Genomic DNA, 23,898 nt, shown 5'->3' with positions numbered 1-23,898 from the left:
TGCAGGGGAATCGTACTTATCTCCATGTAGTTTATCTTGGTGCTCATGTTTAGTAGCCTCATAATTCTTTAAATCTTTTCTAAATGTAGCTTCCTTAGGTAGTCTCCTCAACCCTTGTAGGAGTTCATTTTTATCTCTATTAAACTTTCCAATTTTTTTCAAGATAAAGGCTTTTTAAACTCTTTTTATTTTAGACTCAACAATCATTTCTAATTCTTTGAAATTTTCTGAATGTGCAAAAGGGGCCACAAGTGATTTCAATACATTCACTTCTTCTTCAACATGAATTTGCATATGCATTTTGATTTTGATTTTATTTTTGTATTTGTGTATGTACATTTGATATTTTTTGTATATTGTTCATGTGGGTAAAAATTTGTACCATGGAGATCAATAACTGGTCATGTTTAAGGTCAGGTCACTTTGTCCATATGCCATATTGTTAGGTTACCAAGATGACAATGCAAATCCCTGTGTTGTTTACAGATTGCTGTTCACTAGTTTCGCCTCCGATGTGTGGCGAGACAGGGAAACAACTTCAGCTTCCTGAGATGCGGATAGCTTCAAGTGCCGTACCGCCAGGTCTCCGGTTACGTATTTCCAGTCTCGGATGAAGCGGACACCACGTGGGGTGATACAGGAAATACACACTTGCCCTTAATCTTCGGAGACGCGGTCAGCATTATATGCTGCACCGCCAGGTCTCCGGGTATACATTTCTGGTTTCGGATGATGTAGACACCACGGGGGTCCTTGTGTAACCAATCCATGTGGGGATGACAATCGAGGTTAGACGATTGGGTGGATGTATGGAGGTTTTCCCACACCTGTCAGTATTTGTTTTAAATTTATGCCCTATTCCGATAGGAGGGGGGGAGTATAAATTATTCACTAGGTAATTTTATCCATATGTCTTGACAAAGGCTCCAGGTTGAGCCGAAACGCGCGTTGACTTGAAGGATTTCTGTGACCGCATTTTTATACATTCAGCCTGCTGAGGTATGTGGACAAGAATTTGAACTGTATTTTCCACATGTCTGAAATAATTTTTTGATGTATTTTATAACATAGATATTTTAAAAAATTTTTACAAAACAGTCTTGCTGCTGGAGAAATAGACCGATGTGTGCTTGTTTTGCTTTTTATGTGTTTGGATGCTGTTACTCCTTCTTTGAATAAACATATCCTTTTTTTGGATTTCTTCCATCCCTGATGTTGAGATATATAAATTTTTTATGGAAAACTATATTATATCGTGAGGACAGAAAGAGTGAATATACTAATATCAGGAAAAGAAACCTTGATGTGAGGATTCTGCCTGGTGTCAGAGTGAGTTGGGGTACGCCATTGTTGCATGCAAAGATACCTTTTGAGGCTTTCGTCTTTATTTCTATAAGTGAGTTATGGTACGCAGACTATATAACTGAGGAATCACGTTTTTGGGTTATTGGAAAGTTAAAAGATACCTTTTGAGGATTCAGTAGTCACCCTTTTTCTGTGAGTGGGGTACGCACTGTTTGTGTGGAGGGGTGCTCTACACACTTTGTTCCACACATCCTGTTTTCCACTTTTCATATTTTTCACACAAGAGTACTGATGACTGATACAGTGGTTTCTCCTTCTTTTCATATGTCACGTCGCTCATAACAAGGAGAAGATATATATGTGAACCTCCATACTACAGTACAAGATACCTACGATTACAAAAGGAACGTATTAAATGCATTTATTGTATGCCATAATTAGACATTTCATTTTTTTGATGTGAAGCGTCCTACTGTGTACCTACTTCTCTTTTTTGTATGTCTAGATTAGTATTTTTTGAAGTGGGTGTTCTTCAGATGAGTTTGTAGGAATATTTGGGCTGCTGTGCGCAGTGGGTTTGACATTTTCCAATTTCATTTAAGATTCGTAGTGGCTTATTTATGCATGCCCATGCAACGGCATTCAAAAGGATAGGCACCCCTGCATTTCCACAACCACTCCCCCGTCACCACCCCTAAACGCTCACAGCCTGTCACTCACTCTGTGGTGAAGTCCTGTCGTAATCGCAGTGCAATCGCAACGCATACTCAGGGTGGTGCATACGCATCCACAGTACCCAACAATCGGCCAATCTGCGCACATGGTTGCAATTGCGATCTGTGCTGAATCAAGCCCTGTGTTTGGATGGTGATATTGCAATATATGCACAAGGAGTCACAAAGTCTATTTAACAGATTATAATATAACAACAGTGAAACAGTGTATGTAAGGCCAAAGGCCTATAAATAAATTATTCACTAAAATGGATAAAGTGAATGAAAACGTTTAACAAAAAAACAAAAACAATAACATGTCTTATAAAATAGCTAAAATAAGTAATTCATAGACAGCACATATATGCCATGTAAATAAATCAGCAGGTATAAAAAAAGGAATATAAATAACAGTTCCTATAATAATATTACCCGCTCCGTTGGAGTTCTTAATGGGTCCAGTCAGCAAGGAAATTGATTGATGGTTCCCTTTAGAAATGATAGATTCAATGGAGATTCCAAAAGACTATGGGCCTGATTCAGACCCGTTCGCAAGCGGCCACTTGCTCTTACGCGGCCGATGTCATGCATTTGCGCATATATATGCTTCGCAGTGCGCGTGCGCAAACTAGTTTGAACAATCAGGTAGCGCTCGCTCGCCCAGCAAAGACAGCCCAGTGGAATGAGTGACAGGAGAGGCCGTTTATGGGTGGTAACAGGGGCAGGGCAGTAGTAATGGGGGAGTGGAGTTGTGAACGCAGGCGTGTCTGAGTGTTTCAACGCCGTTTCAGAGGTGTGCATAATTAACAGGCAGCGTCAGAGCACACATCACCTGGTTGATTTTTACACAGAACCGCTAGCAATGCTTGCGGTAGGGTACAGTCAACCACAAGCGCTGCGGTCTGATCCGATGGTTCCCGATGTACCGATGTCTGTATATACTTCCTGGAGATGACGTACGCTAGTGGGCGGCTAAACACAGGCTGGTGGGCTTCTATAAACACAAAGTGATTGCTCGCCAAGGCAATAGTGGGCATGCTTATGCCTTGCCGTGCGATCGCCTGCCTTGACGTCACTTAGCTGAAATTGCATATGCTGGGAGCGAGCAGCCGCATCTAGCGAACGGGTCTGAATCAGGCCCTATATCCAATTGTTGGTGTAATGGAGGTCTTTTGAACAGAGTGACTGCTGACAAGATAGGTCTCTGACGCATTTTGCTGAATTGGCTGGCAGCTTTTCCAAGATTAATCTGTTATTGAATGGTGATGTAACAAACAAGGCCAATGAAAGCCGTGAGGTTGTCCTAGGCGGTTACACCCTCAACACACTGAGGGGTCTATTTACTAAGCAGTGTTAGGAGACAGAGTGAAAAGTGATAAGAAAGTGATAAGGTACCAGCCAATCAGTTCCCAACTGTCATTTATCAAACACAACCTGTAAGATGGCAGTTGGGAGCTGATTGGCTGGTACCTTATCACTTTTCACTCTGTCTCCTAACACTGCTTAGTAAATAGCCTCTCAAAAGTGGTACTACCACCCCATTGCCTCTTACGTTGGCAGGTGGGAAGCAGTGATGGCATCCTTGGATCCTCAGATTGGAAGTGTGGTGATTGCCAGTGACATCATAGCTAAGCACCATACCTCATTGCAACACATATGAATGATGTAAGGTTTTAGTGCACCTGAAAAATATAAACAACATGGCTTAGGCTCCAACGAATGGCCATATTAATTGTTATTAGGGTGTGAATTTAAAGCTAGTTTTAGTTAGCTGATTTGAAAATAGGTCACATTTATCTCTCTGTTCATCCAGATCAAGAGGCTAAAATCTCTGATCTCTCAATTTCTTTATAAGATACAAGGGAGGATGATTGTCACTCTCTGCTGGGTCTCCCCGTGTTGTCTTATGTGGAAGTACAGTATCGTTGTATTCTCTCTCTTGATGGGTTTTTCTGCATCAGGCCCTTCTACCTCCACTAGCTTCAAATCATTATTTTTCCTTGTTTCTTAGGGCTCTATTTACGGGATCAGTATGAAATCCTGCCGGACGTCAACCCGGCAGATGTAATACCGACGCTGGAAGCTCGACAGGACTAAATCCCGACACGGTAAGTATCTATTCTATCCCTAACCCTTTCCTACCCCTAAACCTCCTTTAGGGGTACCTAAACCTAACTGCCCCTCCCCACACCCTAAACCTAACCCTCCCGTGGGGGTGCCTAACCCTAACCCCCCTTCCTGTAGCCTAACCCTAACCCTCCCGGGGGGGTACCTACCCTAAGTCTCCCCCTGGAGCCCTTAACCTAACCCTCCCCCCCTGCGGCTGTCCACTGCCGCTGCCCGGCTTGCCTTCGTTCGGTATGCCAGGCAATGGTCTCATAGCATAGGGCTAATGATAGGCATCGGGATTTCTGCGCCTATCATTAGTACCTTGCTGGGATATGACAGTCTGGAAGCCGGTGGTCGGCATTTCGGCCAGCAGCGGTGGGTGGGTTTAGGGATAGTGTAAAGTGCAGCCAGAGCAGAGGAGGGCTGCAGGGGTTTTGTAAACCATTGTTTGTTTTTTGTTTCTTTTTCATAGTGATCAGCTTATGGTCCATTTAGACCACACAGCTGATCACTGGGGCCGGCTCCTGGCTCTGCTCTGCCTGTCTTCCCTTGTGTACATCCATTTAGGCGAATATATGCAAGGAATGAGACGCCCAATGTAGAGTCCGCGTACGCTGTAATACCGATTGGTGCATCCTTAGACGCCCCCATTGGTCACACCTTCAAAACTTGCACCAGCCCTATGGCAGGTGCAGTTTCTCTGTCTGACCATGGCCTCCTATACCTGTAGTCATGCGTCATGAAATGCAGCCACTTGCATTGACACGCCTGCGTCACTCCCACAATACACCCATTGAACAGACCTTTTTGACTTGAACTACAAACCTACTCACAGTCACCACCCAAAAATGCTCATCACTTTTACGCCACATTTCTGATAATATCTGAAACTGCAGCAATTGATAACAACCACAAAACCACTAAATTGCAAATCTACATGTAAAGTTCCCATGCATTGACAGAACTCAGATTTAAAATGAATGAGATAGTTGCTACTTTAGATAAAGAGATTATCTAATGTGATTAAACACAGGGCCTGATTCAACAAGGAACGCAGTTGCTTATATACACGCAATCAGCTGACTGCTGCGTTCTGCACATGTGTATGCATCGCAGTGCATGTGTGCGACCTAGCCACTGCGATCGGGACTGTGATCACAGAGGCTACGCAGACCCATGAGAGAGTGATTGACAGGAAGTGCCATTTGTGGGTGTTGACGGTGGGGTGGTTGGGCGAACCCAGACGAGCCAGTGCATTGGGTCGTGCATAAATTATCCACAGCAAAATCATACGTTGCCTGAGGCCTCTTAGCGTGCGCTGAAGTAAGTAATTCTTGAGTGAGGTCTGACCTGCCTTAACTGTGCGTAGGGTCAAATGTTACTCATACTTACCGACTTTTAGCTCCCTCCTTTTAGCTGTTGGTCTTTCACAGCAGGGGGCGTGTCATGGCAAAAGGGGGCGGGCGCGTGAGGCCCTGTGATCGCGTCATTGTGGCCCCTCCCCTTTTTCACAAAGCCGCTATTAACGGCAATGTGAAGCAGGGGACGGGGCGGGTTTGGATCATTAGGTCTACATTGTCTAGATAGACAATTTTTGGGTAGACAATGGAAGATAGACGGGCAATAGCTAGACTGGGACTGAAGGTCGACAGGGTCTGAAGGTCGACACACTAAAGGTCGACTGGTAACAAGGTCGACAGGTACTGAAGGTCGACAGCAATAGGTCGATAGGTACAGAAGGTCAACAGGCAATAGGCCGACAGGTACTGAAGGTCGACAGGCAATAGGTTGACTGGGACTAAAGGTCGACAGGGTCAGAAGGTCAACACACTAAAGGTTGACTGGTAACAAGATCGACAGTTATGAAGGTCAACAGGCAATTGGTCGACAGGTACAGAAGGTCGATAGGCAATAGGTCGACAGGTACTGAAGGTCGACAGGCAATAGGTCGACTGGGACTGAAGGTCGACAGGGTCAGAAGGTCGACACACTAAAGGTTGACTGGTAACAATGTCGACAGGTATGAAGGTCAACAAGCAGTAGGTCGACAGGGACTGAAGGTCGACAGGGTCAGACGGTCGACACACTAAAGGTCGACACATTAAAGGTCAACTGGTAACAAGGTCGACAGGTATGAATGTCAACAGGCAGTAGGTCGACAGGGACTGAAGGTCGACAGGATCAGAAGGTTGACACACTAAAGGTCGACACATTAAAGGTCAACTGGTAACAAGGTCGACAGGTATGAATGTCAACAGGCAGTAGGTTGACAGGGACTGAAGTTTGACATGGTTGGGAGGTCAACACACTAAAGGTCAACTAACAACAAGGTCGACAGGCAGTAGGTCGACACTCAAGGGTTAGGTTCAGGCACTTACTCTGATGGTTAGGGTTAGGCTCTTACGCCGATGGTTAGGGTTAGGCACTTACCCCGACGGTTAGGGTTAGGCACTTACTCTGACGGTTAGGGTTAGGCTCTTACTCCGACGGCTAGGGTTAGGCACTTACCCCAATGGTTAGGGTTAGGCACTTACCCTGACGGTTAGGGTTAGGCACTTACTCTGAAGGTTAGGGTTAGGCTCTTACTCCGACGGTTAGGGTTAGGCACTTACTCCAACGGTTAGGGTTAGGCACTTACCCCGACGGTAAGGGTTAGGCACTTACTCTGACGGTTAGGGTTAGGCTCTTACTCCGACGGTTAGGGTTAGACACTTACCCTGATGGTTAGGGTTAGGCTCTTACTCCGATGGTTAGAGTTAGACACTTATCCTGAAGGTTAGGGTTAGGCACTTACTCTGACGGTTAGGGTTAGGCCATTACTCCGACGGTTAGGGTTAGGCACTTACCCTGATGGTTAGGGTTAGGTACTTACTCTGACAGTTAGGGTTAGGCTCTTACTCCGACGGTTAGGGTTAGGCACTTACCCCGATGGTTAGGGTTAGGCTCTTACTCCGACAGTTAGGGTTAGGCACTTACTCTGATGGTTAGGGTTAGGCTCTTACTCCGACGGTTAGGGTTAGGCTCTTACTCTGACGGTTAGGGTTAGGCTCTTACTCCGACGGTTAGGGTTAGGCACTTACCCCAACGGTTAGGGTTAGGCACTTACTCTGACGTTTAGGGTTAGGCTTACTGTGACGGTTAGGGTTAGGCACTTACCCCGACGGTTAGGGTTAGGTACCAGGAGGGAGAGCTAGGGTTGGGCACCAATAGGAGGGTTAGGGTAAAGATTAGGGCTTAAATAAAAAACATGTGTCGACCATTTGCATGTCAACCATATGAGCGTTGACCTAATGACCATGCCGACCTTCAGTACATGTTGACCTTGTTACCAGTCGACCTATAGTGTGTCGACATTCCGTCCCTGTCGACATTCAGCCCATGTCGGCCTACTGCCTGTCAACCTTCATACCTGTCGACCTTGTTACCAGTCGACATCTAGTGTGTCGACCTTCTGACCATGTCGACCTTCTGTCCCTGTCGACCTACTGCCTGTCGACCTTCATACCTGTCGACCTTGTTACCAGTCGACCTTTAGTGTGTCGACCTTCTGACCCTGTTGACCTTCAGTCCCTGTCGACCTACTGTCTGTCCACCTTCAGCACCTGTCAACCTTGTTACTAGTCGACCTTCAGTGTGTCGACCTTCAGACCCTGTCGACCTTCAGTCCTTGTCTATTTATTGCCTGTCTATCTTTCATTGTCTACCCAAACATTGTCTATCTAGACAATGTAGACCTAATGACCGGATACCGGACAGGGCCACGATGACGCGATTCAGTGCAAATCGCGTCACTGGTCCCCCTACTACTGGGGTTTATTGTGGAACCATGGGGGAGGTCGGGGGGATCGCCGGGGGCCGGGAGGCTTGCCTGCCTTTCTGTGGGGCCGGGAGCGGCACCCAATTTTTGGGAGGCTCCCGGCCGGATCGGGAGGGTAGGCAAATATGATGTTACTCAATGTTACCGATTGTTTCGCTATGTTGCCAAAGTATATGGATGTGAGTAAGGGGAAGTGGGCGTCCTTATGTTAGGCTGCAATCGCAATGTGAATGCAAACATTTACATATCACCGATGATATTCGCAACTGCCTTGCGTGCGTATAAGCAGAATAGCGATCCTTGCTGAATGGCCAGTGCTGCCAAGAGCCACGCCGGGCCCAGGTGACAGGGGGCATGGCCTAATTGTGGGAGGCATGGTCATGCCCCCTTAGGAAAAAAAAAACATTTTAGCAGTGCTGCTAAGCTGCGCTGTGCACTGGGAGGGGGACGCTGTGAGACCCCTCAGCCTGGCGCACAGCCAATGCGATCAGCTTGGCAGCTACGAGCAGTCTCCCACTGCAGCGCAGCACACAGCAGCGTGTGCTGGACTGCTGTGATGTAGAAGGGAGGGGGGGCGGTTCCAGACCGGGCCCCAGCCGGGCCACTCCAGCAAGCCCGGGTAATTTGCACTCACCCCCCCCTCTCAGCACCCCTGTGAATGGCCCTAAGTCTCTGCAGCATCCTTTAGTTGCAAACATTACTCCCACCTATATATTGTTTATACCCTTTTCACTCAGTAAAGCAAATTGCTGGGTCAAGCATTTGGACCCGGCAATTTGCAGATCCACAGAGTTTTTTTTTCGGTGTGGGTCAAAATTGTGACCTGGGTTGACCTTTTCACACAGAATAAATACCCAGGTTAATCTGTAAATTACCGGGTCCAAATGACTGACCCGGCAATTTGCTTTTCTGTGTAAAGGGGGGTACAGGCTAGGACCAGCAAAAACAATCTGTGCATCAAATGCTGGGTAAAAGCCAGATTTTTCAAGTTTTTCTGTGTGAAAGTAGAATTATTCAGTTTTCACATTTCACATTGTCATTGTTGTTTCCAGTAGTCAATTTATAATATTGCAATCTATATTTATTAAGGATTATAGAACAAAAGCACATATCAAGGTAATAAGGGGAAGAGAGCACACCACATTAATGATGCAGGCAATATGAAATACTAAGGCAATGGGCCTGATTTTGAGTTGCATGCAAAAGCTCATGCAGCAACGTTTATTGGTGGTCGCCTATCTGTGACTCTATGCAAAAGTAGCTACAAACTCCTTCCCTTGTGTACATCCATTTAGGCGAATATGCAAGGAATGAGACGCCCACTGTAGAGTCCCCGTACGCTGTAACACCGATTGGTGCATACTTAGACGCCCCCATCGGCCACATCATCAAAACTTGCATCAGCCCTATGGCTTCAATGCATACTTACCTACTTTATAGATATCCTTTCCCGGAGCAGCCTCGAGAGCTGCCGCTAGAGGCAGGTTCGGGGGGCGGGGCAGGATTGATGATGTAATTAGACTAGGGGTGAGCGGGTTCGGATTTCTGAAATCCGAACCCCCCCGAGCTCCCCCGGTCCGAGGCCAATCCGAGTCAGGCTCGACTTTTCCCGCCTGACTCGGATCTGAAATCGAGGCAAAACGTCATCATCCCGCCTTCCGGGTCTCGCGGGTTTTGGATCCTATATAAGGTACCCGCGTCGGCGCCATTTTCTCACTTGGCTGTGGACAGTGAAGTTAGGGCTGGCTGGCTGGGCTGTGTAGTGTAGTGTAGAGTTAGGGCAGTGGGAGTTAGGGCTGGCTGGGCTGTGTAGTGTAGTGTAGTTTAGTGTAGTGCAGAGTAGTGTTGTGCTGTGCTGTGCTGCGCTGTGCTGCTGTTGTCCATAGGGGCTGTGTCCACTACTTCTAAGTCCATAGGGGCTGGCTGTGTTGTGCTGTGCTGCTGTTGTTAATAGGGGCTGTGTCCACTACTTTAAAGTCCATAGGGGCTGGCTGGACTGTATTGTGCAGTCAGTTGTCCATAGGGGCTGTGTCCACTCCAAAGTCCTGTGCAGTGTCCCAGTCCTAAAGGGGTGCTGTAGTGTTGTCCAGGGGGTGCTCTGTCCGTCAGGGGTGCTCCCCCTAAGTGCTAAAAAAAATAATATTTTTTCTGTGTTTGTGAATTGTGTGCGCAGTAGCTGCACGTGCATCAACAAAGTAGTGCCAAGCGTGCGCCTGTGTCATAAGTAAAGGGCCGGCTGGCTTGACCGTTAAAGGATGCTGTAACCCCCAAAGTACACTCCAGTCCAAACCAAATTAAAAAATATTTTCTTTGTTTGTGAATTGTGTGCGCAGTAGCCGCACGTGCATCAACAAAGTAGTGCCAAGCGTGAGCCTGTGTCATAAGTAAAGGGCCGGCTGGCTTGACCGTTAAAGGGTGCTGTAACCCCCAAAGTACACTCCAGTCCAAATAAAAAAATATTTTCTGTGTTTGTGAATTGTGTGCGCAGTAGCCGCACGTGCATCAACAAAGTAGTGCCAAGCGTGCGCCTGTGTCATAAGTAAAGGGCCGGCTGGCTTGACCATTAAAGGGTGCTGTAACCCCCAAAGTACACTCCAAACCAAACCAAATAAAAAAATATTTTCTGTGTTTGTGAATTGTGTGCGCAGTAGCCGCACGTGCATCAACAAAGTAGTGCCAAGCGTGCGCCTGTGTCATAAGTAAAGGGCCGGCTGGCTTGACCGTTAAAGGGTGCTGTAACCTCCAAAGTACACTCCAGTCCAAACCAAATAAAAAAATATTTTCTGTGTTTGTGAATTGTGTGCACAGTAGCCGCACGTCCATCAACAAAGTAGTGCCAAGCGTGCGCCTATGTCATAAGTAAAGGGCCGGCTGGCTTTGACCGTTAAAGGGTGCTGTAACCCCCAAAGTACACTCCAAACCAAATAAAAAAATATTTTCTGTGTTTGTGAATTGTGTGCGCTGTAGCCGCACGTGCATCAACAAAGTAGTGCCAAGCGTGCGCCTGTGTCATAAGTAAAGGGCCGGCTGGCTTGACCGTTAAAGGGTGCTGTAACCCCCAAAGTAAACTCTAAACCAAATAAAAATATATTTTCTGTGTTTGTGAATTGTGTGCGCAGTAGCCGCACGTGCATCAACAAAGTAGTGCCAAGCGTGCGCCTGTGTCATAAGTAAAGGGCCGGCTGGCTTGACCATTAAAGGGTGCTGTAACCCCCAAAGTACACTCCAAACCAAATAAAAAAATATTTTCTGTGTTTGTGAATTGTGTGCGCAGTAGCCGCACGTGCATCAACAAAGTAGTGCCAAGCGTGCGCCTGTGTCATAAGTAAAGGGTCGGCTGGCTTGACCCATAAAGGGTGCTGTAACCCCCAAAGTACACTCCAGTCCAAACCAAAAAAAAATATATTTTCTGTGTTTGTGAATTGTGTGCGCAGTAGCCGCACGTGCATCAACAAAGAAGTGCCAAGCGTGCGCCTGTGTCATAAGTAAAGGGCCGGCTGGCTTGACCGTTAAAGGGTGCTGTAACCCCCAAAGTACACTCCAAACCAAATAAAAAAATATTTTCTGTGTTTGTGAATTGTGTGCGCAGTATCCGCACGTGCATCAGCAAAGTAGTGCCAAGCGTGCGCCTATGTCATAAGTAAAGGGCCAGCTGGCTTGACCATTAAAGGGTGCTGTAACCCCCAAAGTACACTCCAAAAGAAAAAAATATATATTTTCTGTGTTTGTGTATTGTGTGCTCTGTGGCTGCACGTGTGTCAACAAAGGAGCAGCGCCAAGCGTGCGCCTGTGTCCCATAAGTAAAGAGCCGGCTGGCTCATTTCTTAAAGGGTGGTGTAACCCACAAAGTGCACTACTCTCCAGCAAAAATTAAAAAATATTTTCTGTGTTTGTGTGCGCCTTAGCCGCACGCATATATCAAATCAATGTAACATAAATGGAGGACCAAACTCTCTCCCATAAAAATAAAATAGGGAAAGATCAAGAACCACTTCCTCCTAGTGCTGAAGCTGCTGCCACTAGTCATGACATAGACGATAACATGCCATCAACGTCGTCTGCCAAGGCCGATGCCCAATGTCATAGTAGAGTCCACATAGAATCCCAAATGACAAAGTTCAGGAAAATGACCTTAAAAAAACATTTAAATCATCTGAAGAGAAACGTAAACTTGCCAATATGCCATTTTTGACATGGAGTGGCAAGGAACGGCTAAGGTCTTTCCCTATGACTAGTGTGTGTCATACTAGTATGACTAGTATGTTCATGACTAGTGGTTCAGCTTCACATGACGATGGAAGCCCTCCTCCCGCTAAAAAAATCAAACGAGTTAAGCTGGCAAAAGCACAGCAAAGAACTGTGCATTCTAAGAAGATATCACAAATCCCCAAGGAGAGTCCAAGTGTGGTGGCGGTTGCGATGCCTGACCTTCCCAGCACTGGACGGGAAGAGGTGGCTCTTTCCACCATTTGCACGCCCCCTGCAAGTGCTGAAAGGAGCACCCACAGTCCACTTGCTGATATGCAAATTGAAGATGTCACTGTTGAAGTACAACAGGATGAGGATACTGGTGTAGCTGGCACTGAGGAGGAAGTTGGCGAGGAGGTTTCTGATGGTGATGTGGTTTGTTTAAATCAGGCTCCGGGGGAGACAGTTGTTGTCTGTGGGATGAAAAAGCCCATCACGGTCATGCCTGGGCAGAAGACCAAACATTCCACCTCTTTGGTCTGGCAATATTTTTATCCAAATCCGGACAACAACTGTCTTGCCATATGTACCATATGTAAAGGTGAAATAAGTAGGGGTAGGGACGTTAACCACCTAGGAACATCCTCCCTTATACGTCACCTGCAGCGTATTCATCAATATAACATAAATGGAGTTACTGTCAAGTTCAGAAACTTTGGGAAAGACTGTAAGCAGTCCAGGGACACCTAAATCCCTTTTTCCTGTTTTATCCAAGGAATCGGTGGATGAGGAGGATGAGGACGACATCTTGCCTCCGTAGAGCCAGTTTGTGCAGGGACACATTAATTGCCAGCTTGTTTTGTGGGGGCCCAAAAGAATCAATCATTTCAGCCACAGTCATGTGGCAGACCCTGGCGCTGAAATGATTGGTTTGTTAAAGTGTGCATGTCCTATTTATACAACCATAAGGGTGGGTGGGAGGGCCCAAGGACAATTCCATCTTGCACCTCTTTTTTTTCTTTGTAGTATGTACAGTTTGGGGCCTAGTTTTTCAAACTGCCATCCTGTCTGCCACTGCAGTGTCACTCCTAGATGGGCCATGTGTTTGTGCCGCCCACTCGTGTCGCTTAGCATAGTCATCCAGTTACCTTGGTGCAACCTTTTGGCCATAAAAACAATATTGTGAGGTGTGAGGTGTTCAGAATAGACCGTAAATGAGTGGAAATGAAGGTTATTGAGGTTAATAATTGAATAGGAGCAGAAAAACCCACAAATTCTGTGATTTTAGCTGTTTTTATGCTTTTTAAAAAAAAAATACAGATCCAAAACACAAAACCCAGAACCCAAAACACGGAAGGGTGGTTTTGGCAAAACCAATCCAGATCCAAAACACGAAGAAAGATCCAGATCCAAAACCAAAACACAAAACACGAAAAGTGGCCGGTGCACACCCCTAAATTTGACCCGCCGTTTTCCTGAAAAGTCTGCAATTCGCAGACCCGTGAGGAGGGGGTGGGGCTGAGTAATGCAAATTGAGCCGTTTAGCCCCGCCCCCTCATGGACCCTCGAATTCCCCATTAAATCTCCCCATCCTGCCTGCTTCACTAGGAAGTGGGCAGAATGCAGGATATCTGCCCTCACTTCCGGGGGTGCGGGGAGCTACCCTAAAAATCCGGAGCCTCCCTCAACTTCTGGGAGTGTAGTCAAGTATGCTCCAATGTGGTGAGGGTCTCCTGGATCCAACCGTGCATGCAGAACTCCAGGAAATAAAGCCGTGAAGGGAAGCAGTAGCTCATGCCATAGGTCAGACCTCTCCAGTTGAGCTCCGGCAGGTACTAGAGACCCCCGGCTCAGTCCTACCTGTCAGATGCTGGAAAAAAGGCTGCACAGGAAGACACTCCTTCCAACAAATATACCCAAAAAAGTGTTAATTTCCAGCACACATTGCTGCTTACAGGACAGTTTATTCATTTAAACAAGGCCCTAATTCAGCACAGATCACAATTGCGATCGAAGCTGTGTAATCACACGCAATGAAGCTGCAAAAATATGCTAATACCTGCCACAGCTCAGCCAGCATAGAGACGCCCACTGCTGCCCTCTCATATCCGTAATACCTCACAGTGCTGTGTAAACTTTGGTAACACCGAAGCACATTGGCCCACACAAATACAGCAGGTCTGACGCTACACAGAGACTGCAAGTCTTGTTGTACGCAGTGAGGCTGAGTATGCCATCGCAGTGGCTAATTTATGCACGCCCATGCAACGACGTTCAAATGGACAGGCACACCTGCGTTTCTCAGACCACTCCCCCATCACCACTCCATAACGCTCACAGCCTGTCACTCACTCTGTGATGGATTCCTCTCTGCGTCCGTAATCGCAGTGCGATTGCCGCGCAGTGACTAACAATCGTTTGAACGGCTTACGCAGTTGCAATTGCGATCCGTGCTGAATCAGGCCCCAAGACAGCAATTTAGTATGTAGGCAGCCAGTGTGTGTATATATATATATATATATATATATATATATAAGCTTAGTTCCTGCTGTATATATATTTCCATATATGTGGGTTATTTCCATGTCTTTTATTATGCACGTCATGATATAAAAGTTAGTTCCTGATTTTGAATAAATATAGCTTGTTATCTCACAAGATTTTGTTAAACAAACATTTGTGTTTTGTTTTTCAGAACTAATGCTGTAAATATGCTATAATCCAAAGGATTTATACTCAAGCGACTTAATTGTATTGGCAAAGAAAATGACTTACAGCACAATCTATCAGGCGTCATAAATGCCTTGCTACATTTTATCTTGGGCAAAACTCTAGCTCTCTGCTTTATGCCGCATGTTATGGTTTAGGCCATAGCTCATTCGGCTGATCAGTAATAAAAAGAAATATATGAAGCAGTAGGTATGCAGACATAGTAGAAGTACATAAAAATGCTTTGTGTCCTGACGATGACATAACTTTAAAAAAAAAAAAAAAATTAAAATAAATAAAAATAAAAAGTTACAATCAAGCGCAATTGTTCATTGCCACTACGAGGATGATAGTAACATCCATTTTAAAAGGGCAGATCAACCATAATTCAGTTTATAAAATGAGAATCTGGTTGTGAGTGTCTAGATGAATATTCATTAGAATCTCTTAATCTGCCATCGACTGTGATTCATTAGGCATATGTAAATATTACTCACTTTAATTACCCCTAAACTGACTTAACATAATGTTGTCATTAGCAAATTATTAGTTATTTGTGTAACTAATGGTACATTATGGTGTGCACGTTAAATTGTCAGATATATGATTGCAATTATGACGATGCTTTATGCTAGGTGCCTTTAAACTGTTCCATGAAATATAATACAGACAAATCAAATCTTGCATGCTAATAACACAGTTCTCAGAACTTTTATTTAAAATTTACTGTCTGCTATTTCACCAATAGATGTAGACTGTGCTGAAGTACTTAAACCAAACCTAAGGAGGAATTATTTTATTTCCTTGTATTTTTATTTTACTGACTGAATTTTTCAATCATTTAAGTTTTCTGAGTGCTCTGCATAGACCCTGTTTTCCGAATAGAATATTGATTATTAAGTGTGCTAAAAGTTTGAAGTATATAAATTATTAAGTGTGCAGCCAGTGCGCTTCATTTAAAAAGTGTGCTGGTTGCACAGTGCAAAACAGAACAATATCAACTTAGACTATTCACACCATGAACTAAATGCTAATTGTCTATAGCCAACTTCCCCAATTTCAACAGAAGGTTGTTTTTTTTTTAACATTGCTTTCTTATTGAAAGGGGATTTTTTTCCATTTCTATAGGCAAGTAAGAGGTAGATACAATGATTGGAAACCCTCCTGTAGTGCAGATTTGCCAATTACAATCTAATTAAAGGACGATTGTTGCACACCATAGACTTGTGTATGTGTATCTATCTATCTATCTATCTATCTATCTATCTATCTATCTATCTATCTATCTATCTATCTACATACACTATCTACATTATTCATTCTAAAGCAGTGAGTGTTCAAGTTTTTTCTATAAAGACAGGGTGTGTATAATGTTCAATTTTCTATGGCTCTTGCAACTTATTTTCAACAATTGCCTTTCTTTTCATTATTTTCATTGACTCTCTCTTTCTCTCTCTCTCTCTCTCTCTCTCTCTCTCTCTCTCTTTCTCTCTCTATTTAGTCAGAAGTTTTATAACAAAGCTATCCAATTTTTTTATTTGCACAGTTGAATGTCTCAATGCACTTTAAAATCAAAGTATGGAGCAAATAATCAATTGGAAATAGAAAAGATATCCTAGAATCATTTTGTTTAACAAAATGTAATCCATAGGCAAACACAGGGGGGGTTTCCGTCTGCCCGGAAACCCCCCTCCCCAGCCCACACCATGACCACAATAGAAATAGTAATATAATGGCATTTTACTAGCGCTGCATGTTCTTCTCAGTATCATATATTAAATAAATAGCACTACCTGTGGATCTTTTAACATGTATCAGCCAGTAATAAATAACCTGTGCACCAACTAGAAGATCTGGAAAACATGCACTGTTAGAGATGTACTGCTATAGAGCCCAATATTTACATATACAGTATGTCCAAGGCAGTGCTAGGTTATTCTGCTTCTCCCCCAGATTCCCGGACTTGCTCTAATACTATGGAATGGTGCCCACATCTAAAATAAAAACATTCAGCTCAGGCAGGATGGCCCTACTGTCACATTTAATGGCTTACTGTGATCTCTGGTCCTGTATATGCTGGAATTATGACACACAATACACTTTGTATGACGCATATTGAAGCTGGATAAGTGGTAATTATGCCCTCTTCACGGACTGGCTACACTCACTCTAAAATCAAGTATTTGGAAACCCCCCTCTAGAAATCCTCCGTTTGCCACTGTAATCTATATTTTTGACTCATCAAAGTAGCCAGCTTTTTCAGGCACACTCGTGGCATTCTGTTTACAATGGAAATCAAATATTTTTCTTTTCATTGCAGAAGTTCCCTCAAATAACAACCTTGATGGGGTTTGTCTAGTGACCATTTCATGATTTGAAGTTTTCCTTCTTGATCCCACAGTCCAGAGTGTATAGCTTGGTGCTGCAAAATGCTGTGGAGGTTGTTTTGAATCAAAGTGCCCATCACTCTGTGCAAGTCACCGACTCGGGATCAAGCAAATGAGCCCCAGGCCATTATGCTTCCTCCTCCATGTTGGTGTAACATAAACCACACACACTGATGAACTATCCTATTGCCTATTTGACAACATACAAAAACTGGTTATGAACCAAATATTTTGACTATTGAGTCATCAGTCCATAAGACCTTCTTCCAGTCGTCCATTGGCTGTGTGTCATGGTCCAGTCAAGCCTCTTTTACATTGCTGCAAAACAGCTGTAAGTTCTTAACCCATTCCTTGTTCACTGAAAAAGGCTTTTTTTTATAACTCTAAAGTTTACATTATTTTTCAGTTTTTCCTAAGCAAAACATTTTTTTAACCTCTAGCAATTTACTGCTTAGCTATGTTCCATTTCAGGTTATTCAGTGGACCTGAATCGCTTACATGTCAATAAAAACTGGATTAAATTGTCGACATTCTGACCATGTCGACATTCAGTGTTGACATGATGAGTATTGACACAATGAACATGTTGACATGTTCACTGTTGACATTATGACCACGTCAACATTATGAATGTCGTTCTAATATACCGACCCCCAAAAGAGATCGGCTTAGCTGCAATGGTTTACACAGTTACAACTAGCTTCATATAGATAGAATTCAAGTCCCCTGCATGGCATGCTGAGTAATGTGTGTTTTAAATGCAGGAGGAATTAAATTAATGTTACTATGTTATTATGGACAAGGTGCACACTATTACTGCTAGCTCACAAGTTAATTGTATGAATATGGTATAGGTCTTGCGGCTGCCAGTCTCATAGCTACATCCCCTTCTGAGGAAGCCGACAAGGATATTCTTAGGCGGAGAAACGAGTTAAGGACTGAGGGGCCTATTCATCAACACTAAAATAACGTTTTTAAGGACATTTTCCTTAAATAACGTTATTTTGGTATTCATGAACAGACTTAACACAGGAGATATCACAGATATCTCCTTGCTAAGTTCCCCTGCGTTAATTTCCACACTCCCCATACATTAGTATGGGGATGTGGAAATTGTGGTATTCATCAAATTCCGAAAATTATCAATTTTCGGAATTTGATGCAGTTACTATTCGCCACTGGGAGGTGGCGAATAGCAGAATCCACTTACCTGTATCAGCGTGTGCAGGTCCCCCGACGAGTCCCTCCGGCGCTCTGCTCCGTCCTCAGGCTCCGGAGGCTGGTCTGTCATGTGTGCTCCCCAGCAGAGCACAAGAAAGTTTAGAAAAAGAAAAAAAACATTTTTTTTTTTTTCTAATCTGTCATGTGGTCTGCTGGGAAACCACATGACAGACCAGCAGGACGGAGCCGGAGGCTGCTGCGCGGACAGGTAAGCCGCTGCGCGGACAGGAGGGTGGAGGGGGGTGGGGGGGGGTCGGGGCAGGGGTACGAAACTTAACGCATCTGTAGGCAGTGCTGCGCATGCGCTGGTTTTACAGATGTAACAGCGCATGCGCAGCACTGTTTCCAGATGCGATAAGGTAGTGTAGGCAGGGAAAAGTATCTATTTCCCGAAAAGCTGTCATCGCAAAAATGACAGTTTTTCGGAATAGATACTTATGGAGAGGTGGAATGATGAATTCCACCTATAATTAGCTAGAACTCCATGAGAGTTCTAAAGCTAATTATCTCCATTGAATTTTTACGTTTAATGAATAGGCCCCTATATCTTGCCACTGGTGGAATTTACTATCTTAAACTATCAATACAGACGTTTTCATATTGGAGACTCCGGATAAGGCTGTCGTCATCGGAAAAGCACCAACAGTCGGGAAACCTGAAGCGTATCTGAGGGACATCCAGCTGTCCCGACCTGTGGGATTAAAAGGTACTCTGCTTTCCTGGCCAGGAAGAAATAGCAGGTAAAACCAACCCTGTGTAATATGGAAGCACATGCCGGCTTGACAATACTAAACTTAAATTTCTAAAAGAGTATCGGACTTTGGTCATGTTATTTCTATGAGATATATGTTTACCAGAAAATACAGGAAAACTTTACTTAAGAGTTACTAAGACTGCTTGACAATATTGTATACTAATTGAAGCTGGACTGTTAATAATTAAAACTACTAACATAACATTGGAACGATTCGGATCTCATATTTTCTAAAACAACTGGTCGAAGACTATTCAGCTTCTTCGAGATTAAACTGGCAATTTAATGATCTTAACCTGGGGGTGGTTATTTAGGTGAAGACACCAGCCAGTGGGTAATGTGTATTGTATGTTTTTAACATTGTATGTTAATTTTACTTATTTACAAATGTTCATTTAGATTAAAAATTTCATTTTATTGATTACTAGTGTATATTGTATATTTTAAATCGACTCATACAGTGGCGCTGTCTTATTTGTTCTTTGGTTTATTGTGTTTGAGAGGATCTGGGTCTCCTTTTGAGACGGCTGCAGGTGTGTTGGTGCTGATTGTAGAGGGCAGTAGCGTTGCGGATTATTGTCTTGTGTTTAGGGGAGATGCATCAAGCTTTGGAGAGAGATAAAGTGGAGAAGTTGTGGAAAGTAACCAATTAGCTTCTATCTAGCACAGTCTTTAACTGACAGTAGCAGTTGATTGGTTGCTTTGGGCAACTACTGTACTTTATTTTTTCCAAGGGATCTATTAATTATGTTAATTATCTGGGTCCAAGCAAAAGGTCCTGACTCGGGTCTTCTCGCAAGTTCTAAACCCTGATCTAAAAACCAGATCTCATGAATCTTGGATTGCATTTTTAAGTCCCTCCAGGTGTTGTGAGGTGGTCAGATGACAGATGGTGGCCATTCAGTGTGTGTACCCAGCTTTAGGTGCAACAAAGAGAAATAAACAAATAAATAGGCAGGACACTGACATGGGGCTGGGGTAGGGAAACACTTTATCTTGACTATGATTTGGAGGTGGGTCACAAGGAGGGGAAGGCAATTCAGCACTCAATGAGCCTGCACACAACATAGGCCGAACACACAGAGCAGATTCACAGAAAAGGTCTAGGAGACAGGGAGCACTAGAAACAAGGATAGTGCTATGGACATGAGGAAGGTGGCCCTGCCTGTGAGAGCTTACATACAAAGAGGAGGGGTGCAGGGGCGCAGAGATGGGAAGGGAAGTTGATACTACTTACTTGGGCCCGGGCTGGCTGGTCAGTAGAACATCAGTAGATGGGAGAGAGAAGAGACTGCTGTTGGTCAGCGACAGCAGCCTTTCTCCCCAGCCCAGCACACAGCCGCAGTCTCCTCTCTCTTTATTTGTTATGTAGTTTATTGTATAGAAGGCCGTAGTGGTAGAGCACTGGGAAATTCAGCAGAGGTGCCAGCAGTGCATATGGGAGACCTGGAGAGACAGCATGGCAGTGTGAGTTGAGCTGAGCCTATTGTGAGTTAGCTGTAACATCAAGTAATTTATATGCCTGCCAGAGCTACAAGCCAACCACAAATACATGTGCTAACTAGTTGAAATTGGACCAAGGAACTTGGGGCCTGATTCAGCAAGGAACGCACGCTAGCAGACGCACGCACCCATCCGCTTTGAGAATATGCTAATCAATGCATACGCACGGAGACCGCAGCACAAGATGCAGATGCCCAGCCCCATATTAAGCCGGTCATCTCCCTTTACTGACATCCTGATCAGTACGCAAGATAGGGTAAACATGGGTAACATTGAGAACTATCTGACTCATATGCACAATAGTAGTTGACCTGACCTGTCGCAGGATGTTGGCCGCTTCCTGTGTACAGCTTACGGTATGGCTATGTATGGCGCTGCACTGCCTTAATTATGCACGCCCCTATAACGGCGTTATAATGCTTGCTTTCACCTGACCACCCCCATCACCACCCACAAATGGCACTTCCTGTCAATCAATATCGGAAGGGTCTGCGTGCACACTACGTGTAGTCTGCGTACTATAATCCGATCGCACTGGCTAGTTTGCGTGCACGCAGTGCAATGCATACGCATGGGCAGAGCAAAAACATTGGCCAAGTGCATGCATTCTCTCCTATGCGTTCCTTGCTGAATCAGGCCCTTGGTCTGTTAGTCTGCATAGAGAGAGGAAGCCATTTTGAGAGATGATATAAGGATTGACTAAAAGTACATTTGAGACTGAGATATAAATGTTATTGAGTACTGAAGATAATCGTGTTCCTAAAGTTGAACTGTTTACTTTGCTTTTACATTGGAGAACTAGACCAGCATTAGATTGCTACTTATAGTACTTTACCTGCATTCGGTATGATTTACCGCCGGCCGCAAATCCCGGCATCGGCAGCCCGACAGAGGAGGAAATCCCGCTCGTCCTAAAGGTAAGTATAAACTAACCTAATTCTACCCCCTAACCCTAACCCTCCTTTAGGGTGCCTAATCCTAACCTCCCCCCCCGTGCCTAATCCTAATCCCCCCCTCTAAGTGCCTAAACCTAACCCCCCCTTCCCTGCCGCCTAAACCTAAGTCCCCCAGGGGGGGTGCCTAACCCTTACCTCCCCCCAGGGGTGCCTAACCCTAACCCCCCTTCCCCTTGCCTAACCCTAACCTCCCGGGGGGGTGCCTAACACTAAATCCCCCTGGGGAGCCCTAAACCTAACCCTCACCCCCCCCACGCGGCTGTCCGCGCTTGGCGCCCGGCATCCCTTCGATCGGGATGCGGGGCGCCAGTCTCCCTGCGTCGGTAAAATGACAGGCGTCTAGATTTACACACCTCTCATTTAACCCTCGCCGGGATTATGCAGTCGGGAAGCCGGCGGTCGGCATTGCGTCCGCCGGCTTCCTGAACTTATACCCTTTACCTATTGTGGCAACTTAGTACATGCATGAAATAGAACAGTGAGCTCCTATCAAGAGAGTATTCCAATAAAAGAACTTTGTGTTCACTTTAAAGCACATGACTGATTAGACTGGGGTTTTGCTAGTTTGCTAAGAAATATATTTAGCGATTTCCTTATATGTGCTATTGAGAAGGTTATTGTGTATTTTAGAATGTTTTTTATATTAGTCATAGTCAAAGAAGTGCTGCAGCAGTTAGAATAAAGAGCTGTATTATATTACCAAGAGAATATTGCCTATTGCTTACCTATACCATATTGATAACTATTGTCGTACAGCTGTACTGTTTCATTTGTGTCGATTTGCATGCCATTTGTATGCTGATCATTATTTTCTGCATACCCCGGTTTCCTGGACCCGTGTCCTCTTAGTCCCCTTTAATAAATTAGCTAGATTATTGTATTCATCAAGGCTGTCACGTTAAGTCATTTTACTATGTGTACGGGCCTAGCCGCTCTGCTACAGCTGACAAAAGATGAGATAATACATCTGAAACGTTGATGATACAGTTGGTGTCTGTCTGAACTTTTTTTAAATCCGGGGAGTGCCGCCCTACATAGGAACTAGAAGTATTCATGGTTGCACATCATGATATCCTGGTGGTGGGCATAACTCCTGGAGGAGCAAGTGCAATAAACTTGAAGTCTTAACACCATGATAGAAACTTGAAACCAGTGGCGTATCTATAATGGGTGCAGTGTGTGCGGGGAACACGGGCCCCCAGGTCCAGGGGAGCCCCGCACTGCACACACTGCACCTATATTGGTTTAAACTTACCTGTACGTGATTCGGTGTTGAGTGTCAGCACTACTCAGAACACTGGAAAATGGCCGCCGCGGCCATTTTTCCGGTGTTCTGAGCATGCACAGTAGACTCCGGGCACACTCTAGTGCCCAGAGTCTACTAAGGCTCTGGTGGCTGGCTAGCCGCGTCAGTCGGCTGCCGGCCACCGGGGAGAGAGGAGGGGGACCCGCACGGGGAGTGCACACGGGCCCCCCTCTCTTAAAACACCCCTGTTTGAAACCAACAAGTTGATGTTGCAGCAATATACAGGTTTTAGCTGTACATCATTGCACTACTACACTGATATCAGCCGTGAGGAGAAGGGGCTACATATGTGTATATACAGTTCTGCAACAATTGTCCCTCCCCCAACTTTTTATTCACATGAAGAGTAGTAATGCAGCAAAAGCAAGAGAAATCAAGTACAAATACAAGAGATCAAAATTACAAATTAGATATATTAATGGGAGTAAGGGAAACTGATAATCAACAAATACACAATTATTTCAGACATAATCAACCATCAAGAGTATATAAGAAACTGTTAATAAATAAATAAATAAATAAATGAAGGGCATATTGAAACAACAGTAAATTTTGGGAAACATGGCACAATTGACAAGAATTGAACAAGTAGATGGGGAAATCAGATTAATTTATATACAGTAGATGAGGAAATCAGATTAATTTATATACAGAGGCAATATCACCGACGGGACAACCCCATAGGAACCACAGGAGACAAAGACATTGGAGTATCCTGCAACACCAGTCTGTTACCAAAACAGGTATTGTGCCTGAAATACGTTCCCTTGAGGATTGTGGGAGGGCCTCAATAAAACTATCCCAAAGCACAAAGAAACTTTCCTTGTGCAGGGAAGACTTAAGCTAGTCCACAAGAAAAACAAAAACACAATGTAGTCTGAAACAAAGATGGCTGATCGCACGCCTGCTTTCGCACACAGTCTGTCGATG

The sequence above is a fragment of the Taudactylus pleione genome, unplaced genomic scaffold, assembly GCF_031769625.1.
Source record: "Taudactylus pleione unplaced genomic scaffold, aTauple2 ptg000006l, whole genome shotgun sequence".
NCBI classification, from domain to species: Eukaryota; Metazoa; Chordata; class Amphibia; order Anura; family Myobatrachidae; genus Taudactylus; species Taudactylus pleione.
The sequence above is the reverse complement of the archived record's forward strand: the minus strand, read 5'-3'. Positions refer to the sequence as shown.